General features: G+C 40.6%; 1 long non-coding RNA gene across 1 annotated transcript; it reads right to left on the bottom strand.

The window, feature by feature from the left end:
• Positions 1–7,586: 7,586 nt before the first annotated feature.
• Positions 7,587–12,569, bottom strand: LOC122765825. Its single transcript, XR_006360010.1, has 3 exons — positions 12,334–12,569; positions 9,941–10,048; positions 7,587–8,211 (listed from the first exon to the last, which is right to left on the bottom strand). It is a non-coding gene; the product is annotated as an uncharacterized LOC122765825 (long non-coding RNA).
• Positions 12,570–13,567: the final 998 nt, after the last annotated feature.

Raw genomic sequence — 13,567 nt, 5'->3', positions numbered from 1 at the left:
ACTTGCCATTCAGCCCCATGTTGTTTTTCACCTTGAAAACAGGAACTTTACACAAAACAGGCTCATGACACTGACTTAATATCTGATGTCCCCTTTTTACTTGTTTTTGCCACATTTTTTACTTGTTGTTTTTGTTGCTCTCATTCTCTTTTGAAAAACCACCGGCTTCATTTTAAGTTACCTTGATAAATTCAGCATGATGTACATTTCTACAGCTCTTATTCAGCTATGATTCCAGCACTGTCATATTCTCTTGCTTTCTAAAAGATATAATACAGCTGCAGTTTTTAAATGCGACTTCTCAAAAGTGCTTGAAGGAATCCTTTCAAATTTGGCACAAACGCTCTATGATGCCTTGTACAAAGTGAAATCTCAGGAATACCTGAAGAATGATTTCAAAATTTTCACTTAGACTCGCAGAATGTTAAACATCTCGGTGGCTCAGTGACATGGTTTCCGTCTCTTGAACATTACATTTATGAATGTGAAAGTGAATATGAACATTAGGTCAGCAGGCACAAGTTTGGGGAAAAAAATTGAGCACACTGAACCCGCATTGGTTCAGTGTGCAGCCACTGGGTGGTGAAGGAGATCCACATTAAGTAGCTTCCAGCTTCAAACTTCCCTCTCATTCCACATAATTGTAATATAAATCTATTTATTTAGCAAGTAACTTAAGGTTTAAAGCCTGGCTTGCTCAGACGAAAGACGCACAACATGACACAATCATGACAATTTATTTGATCATGGCTCCTAAACACTGTTTCTAAAGTTGTACTGTGAGAGATGTTTTGCAACCTAAGAAACTGAGAAATTTAGGATGACCATCTTACAGTGAGGAGTAGCCAGTAAAATTTTATCATGAAATGACAATAATCGGCATAAAACAGTCAAGTAAAATGAAGGTATAATATCAATGTAATGTCCCTAAGTGGGATAACATGTGTATGTGCCTCCTATTCTTCGGATTTGCCATAAACAGAATGATTACTCTACAGCAAACTATCATTTTTTGCTGTCTGCTGTTGGTGCACGGATGCTAATGGCATTGCCAACTTATGTCGCAGGCGATGACATTGCTGAAGACTCACATTGTAGCTTACAGTTTAATAGGTGTTAGTATCGTTCAGTCTGCCACCGTCATACTTTATTTTTTGACCAAGTTTGTTAGCCCCATGTCAGACAGTGTGATTTATAGTGATCGTAAAAGATGAATTTCAGTCTGTAGGAGGCATTCATCCATTCAATACAGCTTAAAAACCAACACATAAATATGTCTATACACTCACAAGCTATTATTATTAGTAATATCAGACAATCCTGCACAAGTGCTTGTTGTCTGCAATAATCCAATAAACCAACAATCCCAAATGAACATCACTTGTTTGTGTGCCTTTTTCTCTTTAGTAATAATGCCTCAGGTCGTCCAGTTTCCCCTCTTTAAATATTTATAAAGTGATCACGTGCCACACAGTGCTCTTAAAGAAAAACAAACAAACGTTAAAATGTCTGACGACCTCTGAATATTAATGTTGAGAAGACTACACTCATTTTAACTGCTAAATAGTCATTTTCTGAGGGTTCATTTCAGGGTGAAACTTTTCACTGTACACATATTGAAATGCTAATGAAAAAAGAAAACATTTATCATCTGACAAACCACATCCCATTTACCAGACAGAGCAGTAGTAGTCATTTTATCCTAAATTGATATATTTGATAACACACACTGTGATATAAGGGTAAGGAAGGAGGATGAGGAGTAATCTGATGCCAGTCTTTCGAGATACATCCATTATCGAGAATCAATCACCATTGGCACTGCTTTTAACTTTGATTTCTCGACTTGCAAGTGGGACTTTCACTTCTCTGCTGGTTCACTCCAAGCCTAATCCAAACCCTCAGCATGTTTTGGTACAGGAGTATATGTTACATGATACAGCATTAGGCCTACTGTGTTCAGTGCAGACATGAATAATAAGAGTAATAAAATGGAACAGATAAATCTGCAAAACATATGCAAAGCTTAAACGCTTAGGTCATGTGCTGCTTTTTCAAGGTGTCTTCTTTAGCCATGTCATTTCATCTAAGAGTGCATCTTATCCAGGCAGTGACAGGATTGGGTTTTATATAAAATGCTTATCAAAAGGAAAAAAGATAAACTGAGGAACACGTTTGCAGCAAGTGTACGAATGAGCATGAGCATGTGTGAACAATTTCCACGTTTCATTTGCAGCTCTGCATGCTTAAAGCTGCTGCAGACCGCTCCACTGATTATCGTTCCCAACTCTGGCCACAACGAAATCATGCACTCACTGTTCACTCCAAAAAAAGGAAACATTCTAAATTGTATGTTACATTATTATATTGTAGCCTAAATAACTGAGAAGCTGAATGCATCTGTGTAATGTGAGGTATTATTTCTGTGCATCCAGACAGGATGCCCAATTGGAGTGAAACTGAGTAAGAGGAGATGTAACGCTCCAGTTCGTTTGTTTGGTTTTTTTTTTAAATGCCAAGCCCAAAAAATCCTTTCAATCCCAATTCATTCTTCTTACATCTTACCGGACAAGAGCAACACCACACAAACAAGACCCAAGGCCAGACTTACCGAGACAAATGCCGTTTCTCAATACCCAAGTATGCAAGTATGTACTTGAACACTTCCAGCTATGAGAACCGTACTCGCTGCTCGTGTAGTTAGGCTACATAGGCTGATGACAAGTACAGGAGTACGCAAGTATGGAGAAGTACGGACAGGTATGGATATTGAGAAATGGCCAAAGATCAAGGCAGGGTCAGACCAAGTCAAGACCAAGACAAGTCTGTTGTGCCTTGCCTTGAACTATATATTGACTTGGCTCCACTCCCTAAAAGTCTTGGTGTTGTGTTGGTATACTCATGGTCTTGGTAGTGTGGTATTGAATCTGTAATACTAAATAAAGTAAACATTACGACATTAGCAATGATACATCTGGGAGGCTGAAGAATAAAATAAAAGTCAATTCAGTTCAAATGATCCATTCAGGCTGTGTGGATGGTATTATATAAAAGAGAGCAACCCAGTGCATACCAGGCTACATACTAAATTCTTCCTATGAACCCTGCAGAATGGCCTCCACTGTGGCCAGAAAGTGTGGGACAGCTGATGAGAGTTATAATCCTCTGGGCAGAGCTCAACAAGAGAGGGTTAAGCCTCTGCCAGGTTTCAGTACTGAATCCAATGTATAATTGCTTAGGATGCACGATTTGGACTTTTTGCCGATATTAGATATGCCGATACAGTGGTTGTGCATCCCAAATAAATACTTTGACAAAGGACCAAGAACCTTTCCGTATGGGGTTAGCATGTTCCCGCCATGTGTGCATGGCTTTTCTCTGGGCACTCCAATTTCCTCCACAGTTCAAAAACAAGAGGACACTGGCGAATGTGAGAGTGAGTGGTTGTTTGTCTCTGTATGTTTACCCTATGTTGGACTGGCGACCTGTCCAGTTTTTACCTCGGCTGCAGCTCCCCCACGACCCTCATGTGGAGGACAGAACAGTATGAATGAATGACTTGTTTGCTATGGAGCAAACATCTGCAGTTCTAATCATAGGTGTTGGCTGTCCCCTGTGTTAGTAAATTGGAATAAGGGGCCACGATCTCATCGGACAAGTGGCCACAGGAAGGAGTGACATCACCACCCGTTGATAAGGGGAACAACTAGATTATACTGTAGATAGCACAGGAAGATTATCCTGACCAAAATAATTGTAAAATACTGTTACGATATGTGTAGACTTTTTAAGAAAAGACAATCCGATTGATACCCGCATCGAAAGATATTGAAGGCTGTGATATCAGTATCAGGTATGGGACATGGAAAAGCAATATCGAGCTATACCATTATGTTGGCGAGCTCGAAAGCAGTTTCATGTCACGCACTTAAAATATGAACAATCTTTCCCATTAACGATTATACTGTTAATGGACTTTCGCCGCCATCAACTCACTGCGAGTGCTTTTTCTCAGCGTTAGGCAGCCTTTTTATGACTGGAAAGTGAACTTTGAGTGAATACTGCTGTTTTCACAGGACAGGTAGGATACAGCCAGGAAGTAGCAAAGCCAAGCACAGACATCACTGGGCCCAGAAACAAGGTGTTATTCACAGGAAGACTGGGGCTTATTTCTCTCACTGTCCCAAATGGATATCTAACTCATTTTAGCTAAATTGCCCTTCAGGGTTCTGCAAACTTCCCTGAGCCAGACACTATTTGTGAGTGTTTGTGAGGGAAAGTGATTGCACTGATAGAGTAGATGTGCGTACACGTCCCTTCTGATGTGAGTTTATAATATGTACCATTGGTGTGTTTCATTTCCAGGGTGTATTTTTGGACTCCCAAGCTTTCAAATGACTGGGCAGCGCACATGACTTCAGTCTGAATCCCTCCTTGAGCGATGGTGCTTGACCTTTGGTTAAAGCTTAATTCTAAATGTGTATTTAGCTCTAGGCTGTCTGAATATTAAAGATGAAGGATTGTGTTGGAGATGATGATTTTAATTTAATGGCTGATTGAGTCAAGGATCACGAAGGAGGAAGCTCTATTAGCATAAGGGCTGCAAAGAATGATTTCATGACAATGCATTTAGTACAGAGACATGGTCACAATGTGTTTAGCCTGATTTTCCACAGACAGCACATTTGCATGACGTTTGTAAGTTATTGTGTTAGTCTGGCTAAAAGCAACGATTAAAATGCATGTTAAAGGCCACATAGACCGGAAGCTCCAATTAACGCTGCGTTTGTGTGTGTATCTGCGTCATTACCTCGTTTATGAAACCCTAAAGTTTCAGAACAAACAGTTCAGCCACTGCTGAGAAAATAGTGTTGCATTGTTGCTCTGGGCTCTGCCAAGCGGATCTGCACTTCCCGAAGCTGATGATGTCATCAGAAATCCTCACCACTCCTCTCACCACCGTAGCTCCTCCTGGTGCAGGCACTACTCTGGGCACATCCGGTTGCGTAAATTCAACCGCAGAAGAAGAACTACTCTCGTTGTAGCTGCTGAGCATATCGGTTGAGAACATGTCTTCGAAAAAAAGATCAGTTTGCTCTGTTCTGGGTTGTAGTAAACAAGGAAAGACGCTCCACAAGCTCCCCACCAACGAGCAAACAAAAGCTCAGTGGATATTGTTCATTTTTGATGGGAATGCCCCTGCTACATTTCCCAAAATTCTCCATGTATGTGGCAACCACTTCACAGAGGATTGTTACACAAACTTCGCGCAATACAAAGCAGGGCACAGCACCACACTTCGCCTCAAAGAAGGAGCAGTGCCTACAATACATGCTGGATTACCTGCAGCACAAGTAAGTATTTCAAACAGTAATACTGTCTTTGTGTGCTCGTTCTGCCGTTTAGCATTAGCGATAGCCGGCTACTTGCTAAGCTACACGCGTTCGCTCGTGTTTCAATTGCGTGTATGTGTCTCTCCTATGCCGGTAAACACGGCTGTATTGTGGGTGACTATCCGGGGAGCACGTAGGTATGGAGGCTAATCACTATATGAGTTTTTCGGGAACCCTACACCGATAAACACGGCTGTATTTTGGGTGACTATCCGGGGAGCACAGAGCTAAGCAGGCTAAACGCTGTAGAAGTTTGGGACCGTGTTCGCTCGTTTCAATTGCGTGTATGTGTCTCTCCATGCCGGTAAATAAGGCTATATTGTGGGTGACTATCCGGGGAGCAAGAGCTAAGCAGGCTAATCGCTGTAGAAGTTTGGGACCGTGTTCGCTCGTTTCAATTGCGTGTATGTGTCTCTCCATGCCGGTAAACAGGCTGTATTGTGGGTGACTATCCGGGGAGCAAAAAAGAGCTAAGCAGGCTAATCGCTGTAGAAGTTTGGGACCGTGTTCGCTCGTTCCAATTGCGTGTATGTGTCTCTCCATGCCGGTAAATAAGGCTATATTGTGGGTGACTATCCGGGGAGCAAAGAGCTAAGCAGACTAATCGCTGTAGAAGTTTGGGACCGTGTTCGCTCGTTTCAATTGCGTGCATGTGTCTCTCTCACTTGTAAACACAACGTTATTCATGCGGTGTAGGAAACGTGTGTTTATGTTAAAGTAGGGAAAAAGTTATAGTCGAATTGGGGCAGTTTCAGGAAAGGTAATGAAGTAGAATCTAGTCTTTTTAGCATGATCTGTATTATTGTTTTAACCTTTACTATTTTCCATACCAGGATCGTTTTATCCACATGGGCACACAAACAGAAGCTCCAAGTGTGAGAACATGTGCCACTCAAATGTCAATTGGGACCTTGAAAACACACGTGCACTGCCAAAGTAAGTAGAAGTAAGTAGTAAGTAAGTTGAAAATTTCATAAGAACCAAATTAGTAAAGAGCATGAAATGTTCACACATTGTATCTACTCCATAGGGACCCAGACACCAGTGTTGTCACATGAGACTGCTGGCACACAAAAGTCGTTTTCATGCAGAGGTGCGAGTTACAGTTTTACTTTGAGATGCAGAGAAGCACCTCCCAGGCCAGAACTCTGCACTGTCAAATCAAACATGTAATTAAAACTTTAACAGCATCGACTCCAATCAACGACTAAAATCTTCTACCTAACAGGTACTGAGCCCGGTTTGGATTAGATACAGTTTGGAGCTGCAGAACTGGATCTAATACAAACAGGGTTCAACCAGAATTTATAAAAAGAAAAAAGAAAAACTCAACTCAAAAGTGGGGAATTAGCTGAAAGCAGATCACTGTCATCTAGAGGTCGACCGATTCATCATTTTAGCCAAATTAATTATAGCAGAGCCTGGTTCCAATGTGGTGTTGTCTCTGCATGGAAACTCTGCAGACATGTGTACTAGTACTAGTAACTTACTACTACTAACTAATAGCGCACCAAGCACAAATTATGGGTCAATGCTTTATTTTCCAATTTAAGGAGCATTTTTGCTGTACGTATATGATCATTAAGATCAAAAACACCCATTTACAGATTCTTAGATACAACGCATGAAAACTAGTGTGAGTAATGCAGGGTCCACAGTATCTTCAATGAACCTTGTAAATTTCAATCATGGTACAGTACAGTACGGTTCGGAATGGTAAAGCCCTGGGTCAGGCATGCTTTTCGACAGAGAACAACATGTTTACTTGGTAGGCGGGGTCTTAGCTGTGCCCGATGGCACCGTAGAGTGACATTGTACTGGTAGCGACAACAACAACCGGCTGAGTTCCTGACCATACCGGATCATTTTACTCTGGTACCCCGAGGGAAGGGTGCCAAAGAATGGAATGATTGGGCCTGGTTATTTTGCTACTCTTTAATAGAAATGCAAAACATATGTACCACACTGTACCAAACTGATCCGTTACACTCGGTGGAAACACGGGTTAAAAAAACAGCTGGCATCAAGTGGCAATAGACGGACAAATCTCTGGGTAGTCATTAATTCCGTCAATTTATCATTTTAATATCGTCATGAATATTATTATTTTCAGGGAATATTATGGTTTTTAATTACTTTTTTTTTATTTCGGTCGCATGGTGGAATAGAGTTTGCATGTTCTCCCCGTGTGTGCAGGGGGTTTTTTTTCTCCGGCTTCTCTGGTTTCCAAAAACCTACAGAGGTTAATTGGACACTCTAAATTAATCATAGGTGTGAATGTGAGAGTTGTTTGTCTTCTGTTCAGGGTGTGGCCAAAGGCCCCATGTCAGCTGGGGATGGCTCCAGCGGCCGCGCAACCATGCGACCCTAATGTGGATGATAAATGGGTAGACATTGAATGAATGAATGAATGAATGTTTATCATTTGCTTCTCTCCTTGGAGATTAGGGGTAGGTGGCTATCAGACAATAAATTAGCTATTGGCTTTTTTCTTGCTTCAAAATGACCTTTATTCTATGAACCCTTTAAAATACATCGGTCGACCTCTACAGTGAACAATCACACACAGACTGGAACAGTAAAGACATGCTGACACACCAGCCAAGTGTTAGGGCTTTAGAGAGGCAGAGCACAGCAGGCACACAGCAGCCAGTCAGTGGACCTGAGGGAAGACTGCAGGACTTCAGAGTCACAGGCTGACTCTTGGTTATTAGATGCAGCAGATTGAAGCCCGACATGGCTGCTGGACAGAGGTACTCCACCCACCACTAGAAACAAGCAGCCCCCTCAGCAGGGCTACACCGAGGAGAGAACGGGGCTGGATGAAGGTGACAGACAGAGGGAGAAACAACACATGACAACACAGGATGAGACGAGATGAGGAAGAAAAGCTGGTCCTCCTTGGAATCTGGAATCACGCACGAGTATGAAGGACAATGTTTAACTGGCATGTGGAACATGGACACGTGTGTCTCACACACACATCTAGACAAACAAAACACAATGACACCTCATAACCCAATATGCTTTAATGGGAACCAAAATCCATGTCCGTCCGTTGTTTGTACAGAATATTAAACGCAAGCGCTCTGTTATTAAAACTCTTGTTCAACAAACATGCACAGAAGCGACATTTTCAACATTTTGTCCAGTTTAACAACTAATTTACACAAACACAGAGCTGGTTTAACGAGAGTGCTTCTCTCCGTCTCCCTCCTTCTCTATCAGTGGTACTGCAGCCTCACAGCAGGAGTTTGCTCTTCTCCCTGTTCTCCTTCCTTACTTCGTTTCATTATCTTGAGGAATTTAAAATAAAAGTGCCAAAGCTTTACCAGGAGTTTTTGCATTGAGGTAAGAAAAAGACATCTTGGCTAGCTAGCAAACCCCAGGCAGCATAGTCTGAACTGGTGCAGGATAAAATAATACAATTAAACATTTTACCCAAATTGTTTGGGTGAACTACTCGTAAATAAGTTTGTATAATAATTCTCAGTCATTCTCAGCCTTAGAGCAAGCCTTTAATATGTACTTCAGACAAAGGCCTTGCTTTACAGAGGCTGCACTCTTGGGTTTGGGTTTGAAGCCTTATCTTGCTAATATTTATGTATCGATGGAATGGAGTTTCAAGCAGTAGTGGTTAAAATCTAGTGCCCTTCAAGACTGTGACCCTTTATCACTTGAGCAGACACGTTTTGTTATCGCTATTGTGGACCATACACACTATTAAGTGCTTGTTTGCATCAAAGCAGAGACATGGATGGTGGAAGAAAACATCTAGGCGCACAGGTGCACCACTGTGAAAAAAATACTGTAAAAAAGTTTTGATGTGTCTGGCTTAGATAAACAGCATCACTTTATGACGGTAACTATAGTGTCTTTGGATTAAACAGGGAAAAATCTCATATCCCTGCCCCTCTACCTCAACAAGAACCAAGAAAAGCAACGCTGATACCAAAGAGTAGAGTCGAGTAGTGATAGAACTGTACAAAGGAAAAGCACCATAAGTGTTAGGACCAAAGGGTGAAATGGTACTGAGCCTTAGGGTATAGCCCTATCGTTAAACCAAGTGGAACGTTGATTGTTTCATTTTTGGCACCCCAGAGTGAAATGGTGTGATATGGTCCAGGTGGAGCTTGACATCTTGTTGAGACAAAACAGTCACAAACCAAGAAGGAAAAAATGTTGCTGGATGTCCTCTGTTTGTGGTCATTGCACCAGTATAACGTCACGCTATGCATCACAGCCTACACCCCGCCTGCCAAGTAAAAGTACTGTTCTCAGTCAAAAAGCAAGCCTGACACAGGGCTTTACCATTCCAAACCATACAGTACTGTACCAAACCGAACCATACCATGATGGAAACACAGCATTACATAGACAAGCTGCTTCCAGAAGCAGGTTAGATCTTGGCAGTGGATGTCACAATGCAGTACAGTGTGATTTTGATTGGTGGGTATCATAGTAATAAAAAATTCTACATTCTTTTAATAAGCTCTACAGGCCTCTCTTGCCTGGAAGATGACGTTTAAGCTAACAGGTTACTCTACCTAAAGGAGCAGCGCGCAGTGCAGGGAAGCGGAATCTGCTGCTGACAGCACGATGCAGGGCCACCATGAGCCCACGTCTGAGGACGACATCCATGAGACACAGTCATACTGAAGAGAGAGACACATAGACAGACAGACAGACACACAGAGCTGACCTTTAAATATTTTATAACCCCCATACAGCGGAACTATATTTAATTTCTGTGGGTCACCAAAGGGAACATTCACAGAGAAAAGAAATCCAAGAGGAGAATTTCACTCTGAGATGAGCTTTGTGATAAAAGGCTCAAGAAAGACTGCCTTATAAGGCAGTGTTTCTGGTGTGGAAATATCAGCTCCACACACTGACTCCTCTCCTGGCTCACTTTATCTCATGTTTCAACACTGTAACAAGCTACAAAATATATCTGATAACAAATAAATTCAACTGCTATAGAGATCCATGTTGCATGCCAATACATTTGACTTATAATTCAGTGGTGCTGTTAGCTCAAAAGTCAGTCAAACACATTCAAACCTAACAATGTAAAAAATAATAACAGCTCCTTCTTCTGTTGTTAGGAGTGACGATAGTCACAAGGGGCAGCTCATAGCTCTCCAGTGTTTTATTACTGAACTACAAATATGACAAACACCATGTCAAAACAGGGAAAGAATTCCTGAAAGGCCACAGACTAAACAGTATATTTGGACCATAGATAAAACAGTGACTCCAAAACCTTCTTCCTCTGCAAGTGCAACAATTTAAACAAACTGGAAATACATATACAGTATACCGTACACATGGTGGCCACATGGTGAAAATACTTTTAAATTGGATAAGCACAGCAACTCATTAAAAAAACCATCAACTTGTTTTGTACAGTGTATGTGCCTTTTTCAAAGCAGCTTTGTTTGAATGTTTTAGCAGGATAAGCATGTGTTACCGATATTGTTGACAATTACATGCATGTCAAAGGTCAGATTTTAGTCTAAGACAATAATTTGGTTTTCTTATTGTCATGCTAACACATTAATCTGACTAAAATCGAGCTAGTATCAGTCAGATTAACATATCTGGATAATGGGATTCATAGTCCGATTACTCCTGCATGTATACACTTAGTCAAACTGGAGTTGGACTAAAATTTCCTCACCAGTCTTTGACCCCGGAAGTAGAAGGAGACAACATACACACTGCGGTGGCATCTTTCAACCACAAGAGCCATGTTTGATCTAATTTGTATCACGAGTAACATATAGCGGGGGTCAATACAGTGAAATATTTTATATTTTGCATGACAATACTGTATCACACCATGAATCGATTTAGTTTAATATTTTTGCATATATTTTTTTAACTGAAACAAAGTTTTAGACAACAGCTGTTGTGCGAGTATATCGCAATAATCGAGTCAAACATCAAAATAACTACAGCCTCACTTGCCTCCATTGAAAACTCAGGTCTGCAGGGTTTTTTTTACTCTCACTAACAAATACACAGTATTTTTGCAATATTGTACCATGTCGTTACTTAAATATTGTGATAATATTGTATCATGGTGTCTCTCATACAAACTGCTTTTGTACATAGACAGTTACGTTTGTGTGCAAATGCACCCTGAAAATGAGTAAGCTAAATAGAACTCAGCCATGATTTACCTGATTGCATACATATGCTTTTCCTTTTATGACAAGACAAAATATCTGTGATTAAAGGGCATATTCTGTTGATGCTTTTTAATGATTATTATTTCCTTCATTCTGTGGTTTGTTGGTGTATTTTGTTATTTATTTTCTGTGTTTCAAGGTTTTAGGATTAGCTAAGATGTTTTGTGAATACTGTGGGGTTTTTTTTACTTTGTGTTTTTACACGTCCTGTTAAAAATTGTTTTCAGAAACTTCTTTTTTTTTATTGGCTGTTGTGTTTTGCACCACACGGCCACCGTACTCACACAGGCTAATTCGAGAAGCAGTAATGTTGTAACATAATGCTTTCTTCACCTCTGTGGTTAACCTAAAGCTACTGTGGCAGCTACTGTCACCACAGTTCACCATCATGCTACAAATGTAAACATTATAAAGTGAATGCCTGGTAAATTGATGTTTTATGACGTCATCACAACAGTATGCGTAAAACTACTTACTTTTCTGTGGCTGTCTGATTACTATTAAATCACCCGTGCTACACTTAACCATTCTACAAATAATACTTTTACTTATATATATATATATAAGATTTTGTACAACAATACGTGGCGTTGCAGCCGCCATTTCTGTTCGCCGACACACGAGCCAAAAATAACAACTGCGTTGTTTTCTGGAAAGTACATGGTCACGCTACATAAAATACAAGTTTAAATACTCCATTTGTTATGGTTTATGCTGTTGAACAGAAAAAAAGTCAGACATACCGGGGGAATGCAGCAACAGCAGTAGCAGCAGCAGCAGCAGAGCGGTGGGAACAAGTGTCAAGTGTTGTGTCAATAATGTGGCCGTGTAACGTCGCCCCATCAGACCGCGGAGTCCATCAACAGCCTGTTAGCTTGTGTGTGTGTGGATAGGATGACAGCAGGCGATCTGGACATGTCCAGATATGGTCAGGACTCCGCTGCGCTTCCGGTTAGCTCACAAATAGCCGTCACGTCACATCCCGGACATACAAATTAGCCAACGACACTAACTAATTAGCTAACCAACCACATTAAGCTTATGAAGAAGTAGAATAAAATTAGTAAATAAAATCAAAACAAACTCCAAAACTGTATTCTACAAAAAACGAATCAAACCTTCCAATGTTTCTTCAGAGTTCAAGAAATGCCATTTTGAAAATAAATGGTGAAATGTAATTTTAAAAAAAGAATCCCAACACATTTAATCATTATGTAATAATGCAGTGCATGTTGTGATTACTGCACTGCGGTTACTGCTCAATTACCAAGCTAACGGCTAAAGCTAACTTCACTTGGAAGAATAAATGTTTACCACGCTAACAGCTACGGCTAACTCGATGAAAAGAAACGTTTACCAAGCTAATAGCTACAGCTAACTCTACTCAGAAAATAATCAAAATTTTACCAAGCTGACAGCTAGGACTAAGTCTACTCAGAAAAATAAATGTTTATCAAGCTAACAGCTACGAGTAACTTTACTCAGAAAAAGTTTACCAAGCTAACAGCTACAGCTAACTCTACTTGTTGTAAAACCTGTGTAAATCCACAACTGTGGTTTTCAACAGACAGAAAAGCACAACAAACCAAATTTAAAAACTCCTAATAAATCTTTAATTTGAGCCGTTTGTACAACTGACAAATTACAATAAAAGGTCTTATAATTTCAAATGTCTGGTATTTCACACCTCCCTCCCTCCCTCGGGCTAGCAAGTCAGGGATTTCGGTCAATCCAAACATACAATGCAATGGAAATAAAGCTGCATATATGGTACATACTACAGTTATATCAATGTACAGTGTTTACATAAAGTACATCAGAGGAAAGATATCACATCCTTGAGGATGTATTTATCATTGAAGCACAAGCCTGGAGGAGTTGCCATAACCAACCATTTACATTTACATTCAGCCTCATTACAGTGAGTGTGAGGTGAGACGTTGCAGGTGCACTTTTCTGCTGGAGAACAAAAAATGG

The sequence above is a fragment of the Solea senegalensis genome, linkage group LG3 (assembly GCF_019176455.1).
Source record: "Solea senegalensis isolate Sse05_10M linkage group LG3, IFAPA_SoseM_1, whole genome shotgun sequence".
Classification (NCBI taxonomy): domain Eukaryota; kingdom Metazoa; phylum Chordata; class Actinopteri; order Pleuronectiformes; family Soleidae; genus Solea; species Solea senegalensis.
The sequence above is the reverse complement of the archived record's forward strand: the minus strand, read 5'-3'. Positions and strand labels throughout refer to the sequence as shown.